At 37.7% G+C, this 10,000-nt stretch overlaps 4 non-coding genes across 4 annotated transcripts; all 4 read left to right on the forward strand.

The window, feature by feature from the left end:
* The first annotated feature begins 2,206 nt into the window (after positions 1–2,206).
* Positions 2,207–2,288, forward strand: TRNAS-AGA (transfer RNA serine (anticodon AGA)). The gene has a single exon. It is a non-coding gene; the product is annotated as a tRNA-Ser (tRNA).
* Positions 2,289–2,942: 654 nt separating this feature from the next.
* On the forward strand, positions 2,943–3,014 carry TRNAQ-UUG (transfer RNA glutamine (anticodon UUG)). The gene has a single exon. It is a non-coding gene; the product is annotated as a tRNA-Gln (tRNA).
* Positions 3,015–5,596: 2,582 nt separating this feature from the next.
* On the forward strand, positions 5,597–5,678 carry TRNAS-AGA (transfer RNA serine (anticodon AGA)). The gene has a single exon. It is a non-coding gene; the product is annotated as a tRNA-Ser (tRNA).
* A 1,638-nt stretch (positions 5,679–7,316) lies between these two features.
* On the forward strand, positions 7,317–7,398 carry TRNAS-AGA (transfer RNA serine (anticodon AGA)). Its single transcript has one exon. It is a non-coding gene; the product is annotated as a tRNA-Ser (tRNA).
* The last annotated feature ends 2,602 nt before the right edge of the window (positions 7,399–10,000 follow it).

A 10,000-nucleotide genomic window follows, 5' to 3' on the forward strand; every position in this document is an offset into this window, starting at 1 on the left:
TGTTTTTCTAAAAATTCTTTTCGGCGTCATTTGAATGTGTTTTGTGGCTTTTTTTGTAGCACACAAAAGTCAATCAGGACCCTTTATAGGGTCTTTCGAACCTTACCCTTGACTTGTATTATAGGTATGGAGCTGTTCAAAGTGAAAAACAGCTGAAGATTGATATGGTAATTTCAGTTAACCGCTCGACATTTTTGGAAACTTGAGATGGCTAATAGATGCTCCAAAACCTGATCAAATGAACATCAAGTCTTTTTTACTTGGAAATGATTATGTTCAGTCTTCTCAGCATTTTTGGATTATTTTTAAGGATGTTTTTGGAGCTGACTGACTCCAAATCCACATTATGAAGAGGGAAAAGCTTTAAACTGTTAATGGTTCCCATTGATGATGACTTTAAATCAGATTTTGCATTTTACTGAGACCTTGTATTTTCTTTTCATTTTCTGAGATGTCTTCCAGTGGGTTGATCACTGAGCTTGATCATGGTGCTATTAGAAAACATGTGTGAAACTCATAAAAGCTTGACGTCTGAGTAGTCGTGGCCGAGTGGTCTGAAATCCATTGGGGTCTCCCCGCGCAGGTTCCAATTCTGCCGACTACGTCTATGTTTCAATAACTTTTTGACCTTTTATCTTTGTTGTTCAATTTGCATGTTTACTAGTCTATTCCCCATGACAGTGATCTGTGATGGAGCGAGTTTCTAGGACCAAACTGACTTTATCTTTGACTGTTCTTTAGATAATCTATTCTGGAGCAACATTACATGTGCGACTTGCCGCTAATCAAAAGAAGCACCGTGGGTGCCATCAGGTAAGAGGTTTTTCTCTTGATCTTGTCCAGCAGCCACAGACCGCTGTCCTGGCTAATGGACTGGGACATGCACTTTGATTTGCACAAACCTTAAATTATCTCTCAGATGAAGCTTTTTACCATGCAATGCTAATCTTTATCAACTACTGGATGAACAGTTTTCTAACAGTATAAGTTTTGCAATTTATTTTTTTCACACTTTTTCCAAGTAACAGATACAGCAATCTTTTTACTAGCCACTTTTCATCAACATTTCAAACTGTCCTAGCTGTGATATCGTGGAAATGTTGGTAAATTTGTGGAATGAAAGGTTATAAGATATCAATTTACCATTGTGTATGATTGCAGATTTGCACTGCAGCTTTGGAGCATGTTTTCGCCATCGTTCACGATTTCATATGCTTTATTCTGCACAACAAGCCGCAGCCATGACTGTGTAATGGTTAGCACTCTGGACTTTGAATCCTGTGATCTGAGTTCAAATCTCAGTGGAACCTGGGCACACATTTCGATTTTTCCATCTGCACTCACATCGACGATGCCCAATGTTTATGATGAAACAAGCAATTTAAAATCCACATAATATAAGACAAAAAAAGAGTTCAAGGATTCATGGAATACCATGGTCAAAGCTGTCAATCAAGTAGGATTAGCAAAAATTAAAATTGTTTATGTCACTCATTGTCAATGTCATACCAAGCAATCTCATTTTTCACATAACACTCTTTCCAAGTGGGTGAATCTGACAAGGATTTGAAGCCAAAATGGCTTCAGGAAGTGTTTTTGATTTTTCTCTAAGCCATCTTTTCTTGTGTTTTCCAGAATTTCCTAAAGTGCCTTATAAACATTTTTGGTGGTGTTTTTCTAAAAATTCTTTTCGGCGTCTTTTGAATGTGTTTTGTGGCTTTTTTTGTAGCACACAAAAGTCAATCAGGACCCTTTATAGGGTCTTTCGAACCTTACCCTTGACTTGTATTATAGGTATGGAGCTGTTCAAAGTGAAAAACAGCTGAAGATTGATATGGTAATTTCAGTTAACCGCTGGACATTTTTGGAAACTTGAGATGGTTAATAGATGCTCCAAAGCCTGATCAAATGAACATCAAGTCTTTTTTACTTGGAAATGATTATGTTCAGTCTTCTCAGCATTTTTGGATTATTTTTAAAGATGTTTTTGGAGCTGACTGACTCCAAATCCACATTATGAAGAGGGAAAAGCTTTAAACTGTGAATGGTTCCCATGGATGATGAATTTAAATCAGATTTTTGCATTTTACTGAGACCTTGTATTTTCTTTTCTTTTTCTGAGATGTCTTCCAGAGGGTTGATCACTGAGCTTGATCATGGAGCTATTAGAAAACGTGTGTGAAACTCATAACAACTTGACGTCTGAGTAGTCGTGGCCGAGTGGTTAAGGCGATGGACTAGAAAGCCATTGGGGTCTCACCGCGCAGGTTCAAATCCTGCCGACTACGTCTAGGTTTCAATAACTTTTTGACCTTTTACCTTTGTTGTTCAATTTGCATGTTTACTAGTCTATTCCCCATGACAGTGATCTGTGATGGAGCGAGTTTCTAGGACCAAACTGACTTTATCTTTGACTGTTCTTTAGATAATCTATTCTGGAGCAACATTACATGTGCGACTTGCCGCTAATCAAAAGAAGCACCGTGGGTGCCATCAGGTAAGAGGTTTTTCTCTTGATCTTGTCCAGCAGCCACAGACCGCTGTCCTGGCTAATGGACTGGGACATGCACTTTGATTTGCACAAACCTTAAATTATCTCTCAGATGAAGCCTTTTACCATGCAATGCTAATCTTAATCAACTACTGGATGAACAGTTTTCTAACAGTATAAGTTTTGCAATTTATTTTTTTCACACTTTTTCCAAGTAACAGATACAGCAATCTTTTTACTAGCCACTTTTCATCAACATTTCAAACTGTCCTAGCTGTGATATCGTGGAAATGTTGGTAAATTTGTGGAATGAAAGGTTATAAGATATCAATATACCATTGTGTATGATTGCAGATTTGCACTGCAGCTTTGGAGCCTGTTTTCGCCATCGTTCACGATTTCATATGCTTTATTCAGCACAACAAGCCACAGCCAAGAATGTGTCATGGTTGGTTCCATGGTGTAATGGTTAGCACTCTGGACTTTGAATCCAGTGATCTGAGTTGAAATCTCAGTAGAACCTGAGTACACATTTTGATTTTTCCATCTGCACTCAGATCGACGATGCCCAATGTTTATGATGAAACAAGCAATTTAAAATACACATAATAAAAGACAAAAAAAGAGTTCAAGGATTCATGGAATACCATGGTCAAAGCTGTCAATCAAGTAGGATTAGCAAAAATTAAAATTGTCTGTCACTCATTGTCTATGTCATACCAAGCAATCTCATACTCTGTGACTTGAGTCAATATTCACATAACACTCTTTCCAAGTGGGTGAATCTGACAAGGATTTGAAGCCAAAATGGCTTCAGGAAGTGTTTTTGATTTTTCTCTAAACCATCTTTTCTTGTTTTTTCCAGAATTTCCAAAAGTGCCTTATAAACATTTTTGGTGGTGTTTTTCTAAAAATTCTTTTCGGCGTCATTTGAATGTGTTTTGTGGCTTTTTTTGTAGCACACAAAAGTCAATCAGGACCCTTTATAGGGTCTTTCGAACCTTACCCTTGACTTGTATTATAGGTATGGAGTTGTTCAAAGTGAAAAACAGCTGAAGATTGATATGGTAATTTCAGTTAACCGCTGGACATTTTTGGAAACTTGAGATGGTTAATAGACGCTCCAAAACCTGATCAAATGAACATCAAGTCTTTTTTACTTGGAAATGATTATGTTCAGTCTTCTCAGCATTTTTGGATTATTTTTAAGGATGTTTTTGGAGCTGACTGACTCCAAATCCACATTATGAAGAGGGAAAAGCTTTAAACTGTGAATGGTTCCCATTGATGATGACTTTAAATCAGATTTTGCATTTTACTGAGACCTTGTATTTTCTTTTCATTTTCTGAGATGTCTTCCAGTGGGTTGATCACTGAGCTTGATCATGGTGCTATTAGAAAACATGTGTGAAACTCATAAAAGCTTGACGTCTGAGTAGTCGTGGCCGAGTGGTCTGAAATCCATTGGGGTCTCCCCGCGCAGGTTCAAATTCTGCTTTCTACGTCTATGTTTTAATAACTTTTTGACCTTTTATCTTTGTTGTTCAATTTGCATGTTTACTAGTCTATTCCCCATGACAGTGATCTGTGATGGAGCGAGTTTCTAGGACCAAACTGACTTTATCTTTGACTGTTCTTTAGATAATCTATTCTGGAGCAACATTACATGTGCGACTTGCCGCTAATCAAAAGAAGCACCGTGGGTGCCATCAGGTAAGAGGTTTTTCTCTTGATCTTGTCCAGCAGCCACAGACCGCTGTCCTGGCTAATGGACTGGGACATGCACTTTGATTTGCACAAACCTTAAATTATCTCTCAGATGAAGCCTTTTACCATGCAATGCTAATCTTTATCAACTACTGGATGAACAGTTTTCTAACAGTATAAGTTTTGCAATTTATTTTTTTCACACTTTTTCCAAGTAACAGATACAGCAATCTTTTTACTAGCCACTTTTCATCAACATTTCAAACTGTCCTAGCTGTGATATCGTGGAAATGTTGGTAAATTTGTGGAATGAAAGGTTATAAGATATCAATTTACCATTGTGTATGATTGCAGATTTGCACTGCAGCTTTGGAGCCTGTTTTCGCCATCGTTCACGATTTCATATGCTTTATTCTGCACAACAAGCCGCAGCCATGACTGTGTAATGGTTAGCACTCTGGACTTTGAATCATGTGATCTGAATTCAAATCTCAGTGGAACCTGGGCACACATTTCGATTTTTCCATCTTCACTCAGATCGACGATGCCCAATGTTTATGATGAAACAAGCAATTTAAAATCCACATAATAAAAGACAAAAAAAGAGTTCAAGGATTCATGGAATACCATGGTCAAAGCTGTCAATCAAGTAGGATTAGCAAAATTAAAATTGTTTATGTCACTCATTGTCAATGTCATACCAAGCAATCTCATTATTCACATAACACTCTTTCCAAGTGGGTGAATCTGACAAGGATTTGAAGCCAAAATGGCTTCAGGAAGTGTTTTTGATTTTTCTCTAAGCCATCTTTTCTTGTGTTTTCCAGAATTTCCTAAAGTGCCTTATAAACATTTTTGGTGGTGTTTTTCTAAAAATTCTTTTCGGCGTCTTTTGAATGTGTTTTGTGGCTTTTTTTGTAGCACACAAAAGTCAATCAGGACCCTTTATAGGGTCTTTCGAACCTTACCCTTGACTTGTATTATAGGTATGGAGCTGTTCAAAGTGAAAAACAGCTGAAGATTGATATGGTAATTTCAGTTAACCGCTGGACATTTTTGGAAACTTGAGATGGTTAATAGACGCTCCAAAGCCTGATCAAATGAACATCAAGTCTTTTTTACTTGGAAATGATTATGTTCAGTCTTCTCAGCATTTTTGGATTATTTTTAAAGATGTTTTTGGAGCTGACTGACTCCAAATCCACATTATGAAGAGGGAAAAGCTTTAAACTGTGAATGGTTCCCATGGATGATGAATTTAAATCAGATTTTTGCATTTTACTGAGACCTTGTATTTTCTTTTCTTTTTCTGAGATGTCTTCCAGAGGGTTGATCACTGAGCTTGATCATGGAGCTATTAGAAAAGGTGTGTGAAACTCATAACAGCTTGACGTCTGAGTAGTCGTGGCCGAGTGGTTAAGGCGATGGACTAGAAAGCCATTGGGGTCTCACCGCGCAGGTTCAAATCCTGCCGACTACGTCTATGTTTCATAAACTTTTTGACCTTTTACCTTTGTTGTTCAATTTGCATGTTTACTAGTCTATTCCCCATGACAGTGATATGTGATGGAGCTAGTTTCTAGGACCAAACTGACTTTATCTTTGACTGTTCTTTAGATAATCTATTCTGGAGCAACATTACATGTGCGACTTGCCGCTAATCAAAAGAAGCACCGTGGGTGCCATCAGGTAAGAGGTTTTTCTCTTGATCTTGTCCAGCAGCCACAGACCGCTGTCCTGGCTAATGGACTGGGACATGCACTTTGATTTGCACAAACCTTAAATTATCTCTCAGATGAAGCCTTTTACCATGCAATGCTAATCTTTATCAACTACTGGATGAACAGTTTTCTAACAGTATAAGTTTTGCAATTTATTTTTTTCACACTTTTTCCAAGTAACAGATACAGCAATCTTTTTACTAGCCACTTTTCATCAACATTTCAAACTGTCCTAGCTGTGATATCGTGGAAATGTTGGTAAATTTGTGGAATGAAAGGTTATAAGATATCAATTTACCATTGTGTATGATTGCAGATTTGCACTGCAGCTTTGGAGCCTGTTTTCGCCATCGTTCACAATTTCATATGCTTTATTCAGCACAACAAGCCGCAGCCATGACTGTGTAATGGTTGGTTCCATGGTGTAATGGTTAGCACTCTGGACTTTGAATCCTGTGATCTGAATTCAAATCTCAGTGGAACCTGGGCACACATTTCGATTTTTCCATCTGCACTCAGATCGACGATGCCCAATGTTTATGATGAAACAAGCAATTTAAAATCCACATAATAAAAGACAAAAAAAGAGTTCAAGGATTCATGGAATACCATGGTCAAAGCTGTCAATCAAGTAGGATTAGCAAAAATTAAAATTGTCTATGTCACTCATTGTCTATGTCATACCAAGCAATCTCATACTCTGTGACTTGAGTCAATATTCACATAACACTCTTTCCAAGTGGGTGAATTTGACAAGGATTTGAAGCCAAAATGGCTTCAGGAAGTGTTTTTGATTTTTCTGTAAGCCATCTTTTCTTGTGTTTTCCAGAATTTCCTAAAGTGCCTTATAAACATTTTTGGTGGTGTTTTTCTAAAAATTCTTTTCGGCGTCTTTTGAATGTGTTTTGTGGCTTTTTTTGTAGCACACAAAAGTCAATCGGGACCCTTTATAGGGTCTTTCGAACCTTACCCTTGACTTGTATTATAGGTATGGAGCTGTTCAAAGTGAAAAACAGCTGATTGATATGGTAATTTCAGTTAACCGCTGGACATTTTTGGAAACTTGAGATGGTTAATAGATGCTCCAAAGCCTGATCAAATGAACATCAAGTCTTTTTTACTTGGAAATGATTATGTTCAGTCTTCTCAGCATTTTTGGATTATTTTTAAAGATGTTTTTGGAGCTGACTGACTCCAAATCCACATTATGAAGAGGGAAAAGTTTTAAACTGTGAATGGTTCCCATTGATGATGACTTTAAATCAGATTTTTGCATTTTACTGAGACCTTGTATTTTCCTTTCATTTTCTGAGATGTCTTCCAGAGGGTTGATCACTGAGCTTGATCATGGTGCTATTAGAAAACATGTGTGAAACTCATAACAGCTTGACGTCCGAGTAGTCGTGGCCGAGTGGATAAGGCCATGGACTAGAAATCCATTGGGGTCTCCCCGCGCAGGTTCAAATCCTGCCGACTATGTCTATGTTTCAATAACTTTTTGACCTTTTATCTTTGTTGTTCAATTTGCATGTTTACTAGTCTATTCCCCATGACAGTGATCTGTGATGGAGCGAGTTTCTAGGACCAAACTGACTTTATCTTTGACTGTTCTTTAGATAATCTATTCTGGAGCAACATTACATGTGCGACTTGCCGCTAATCAAAAGAAGCACTGTGGGTGCCATCAGGTAAGAGGTTTTTCTCTTGATCTTGTCCAGCAGCCACAGACCGCTGTCCTGGCTAATGGACTGGGACATGCACTTTGATTTGCACAAACCTTAAATTATCTCTCAGATGAAGCCTTTTACCATGCAATGCTAATCTTTATCAACTACTGGATGAACAGTTTTCTAACAGTATAAGTTTTGCAATTTATTTTTTTCACACTTTTTCCAAGTAACAGATACAGCAATCTTTTTACTAGCCACTTTTCATCAACATTTCAAACTGTCCTAGCTGTGATATCGTGGAAATGTTGGTAAATTTGTGGAATGAAAGGTTATAAGATATCAATTTACCATTGTGTATGATTGCAGATTTGCACTGCAGCTTTGGAGCCTGTTTTCGCCATCGTTCACGATTTCATATGCTCTATTCAGCACAACAAGCCGCAGCCAAGCATGTGTCATGGTTGGTTCCATGGTGTAATGGTTAGCACTCTGGACTTTGAATCCATTGATCTGAGTTGAAATCTCAGTAGAACCTGAGCACACATTTTGATTTTTCCATCTGCACTCAGATCGACGATGCCCAATGTTTATGATGAAACAAGCAATTTAAAATACACATAATAAAAGACAAAAAAAGAGTTCAAGGATTCATGGAATACCATGGTCAAAGCTGTCAATCAAGTAGGATTAGCAAAAATTAAAATTGTCTGTCACTCATTGTCTATGTCATACCAAGCAATCTCATACTCTGTGACTTGAGTCAATATTCACATAACACTCTTTCCAAGTGGGTGAATCTGACAAGGATTTGAAGCCAAAATGGCTTCAGGAAGTGTTTTTGATTTTTCTCTAAGCCATCTTTTCTTGTTTTTTTCCAGAATTTCCTAAAGTGCCTTATAAACATTTTTGGTGGTGTTTTTCTAAAAATTCTTTTCGGCGTCATTTGAATGTGTTTTGTGGCTTTTTTTGTAGCACGCAAAAGTCAATCAGGACCCTTTATAGGGTCTTTCGAACCTTACCCTTGACTTGTATTATAGGTATGGAGCTGTTCAAAGTGAAAAACAGCTGAAGATTGATATGGTAATTTCAGTTAACCGCTGGACATTTTTGGAAACTTGAGATGGTTAATAGACGCTCCAAAACCTGATCAAATGAACATCAAGTCTTTTTTACTTGGAAATGATTATGTTCAGTCTTCTCAGCATTTTTGGATTATTTTTAAGGATGTTTTTGGAGCTGACTGACTCCAAATCCACATTATGAAGAGGGAAAAGCTTTAAACTGTGAATGGTTCCCATTGATGATGACTTTAAATCAGATTTTGCATTTTACTGAGACCTTGTATTTTCTTTTCATTTTCTGAGATGTCTTCCAGTGGGTTGATCACTGAGCTTGATCATGGTGCTATTAGAAAACATGTGTGAAACTCATAAAAGCTTGACGTCTGAGTAGTCGTGGCCGAGTGGTCTGAAATCCATTGGGGTCTCCCCGCGCAGGTTCAAATTCTGCCGACTACGTCTATGTTTCAATAACTTTTTGACCTTTTATCTTTGTTGTTCAATTTGCATGTTTACTAGTCTATTCCCCATGACAGTGATCTGTGATGGAGCGAGTTTCTAGGACCAAACTGACTTTATCTTTGACTGTTCTTTAGATAATCTATTCTGGAGCAACATTACATGTGCGACTTGCCGCTAATCAAAAGAAGCACCGTGGGTGCCATCAGGTAAGAGGTTTTTCTCTTGATCTTGTCCAGCAGCCACAGACCGCTGTCCTGGCTAATGGACTGGGACATGCACTTTGATTTGCACAAACCTTAAATTATCTCTCAGATGAAACCTTTTACCATGCAATGCTAATCTTTATCAACTACTGGATGAACAGTTTTCTAACAGTATAAGTTTTGCAATTTATTTTTTTCACACTTTTTCCAAGTAACAGATACAGCAATCTTTTTACTAGCCACTTTTCATCAACATTTCAAACTGTCCTAGCTGTGATATCGTGGAAATGTTGGTAAATTTGTGGAATGAAAGGTTATAAGATATCAATTTACCATTGTGTATGATTGCAGATTTGCACTGCTGCTTTGGAGCCTGTTTTCGCCATCGTTCACGATTTCATATGCTTTATTCTGCACAACAAGCCGCAGCCATGACTGTGTAATGGTTAGCACTCTGGACTTTGAATCCTGTGATCCGAGTTCAAATCTCAGTGGAACCTGGGCACACATTTCGATTTTTCCATCTGCACTCAGATCGACGATGCCCAATGTTTATGATGAAACAAGCAATTTAAAATCCACATAATAAAAGACAAAAAAAGAGTTCAAGGATTCATGGAATACCATGGTCAAAGCTGTCAATCAAGTAGGATTAGCAAAAATTAAAATTGTTTATGTCACTCATTGT

The sequence above is a fragment of the Dendrobates tinctorius genome, unplaced genomic scaffold, assembly GCF_039654945.1.
Source record: "Dendrobates tinctorius isolate UK_male_01 unplaced genomic scaffold, ASM3965494v1 ptg000652l, whole genome shotgun sequence".
Lineage (NCBI taxonomy): Eukaryota > Metazoa > Chordata > Amphibia > Anura > Dendrobatidae > Dendrobates > Dendrobates tinctorius.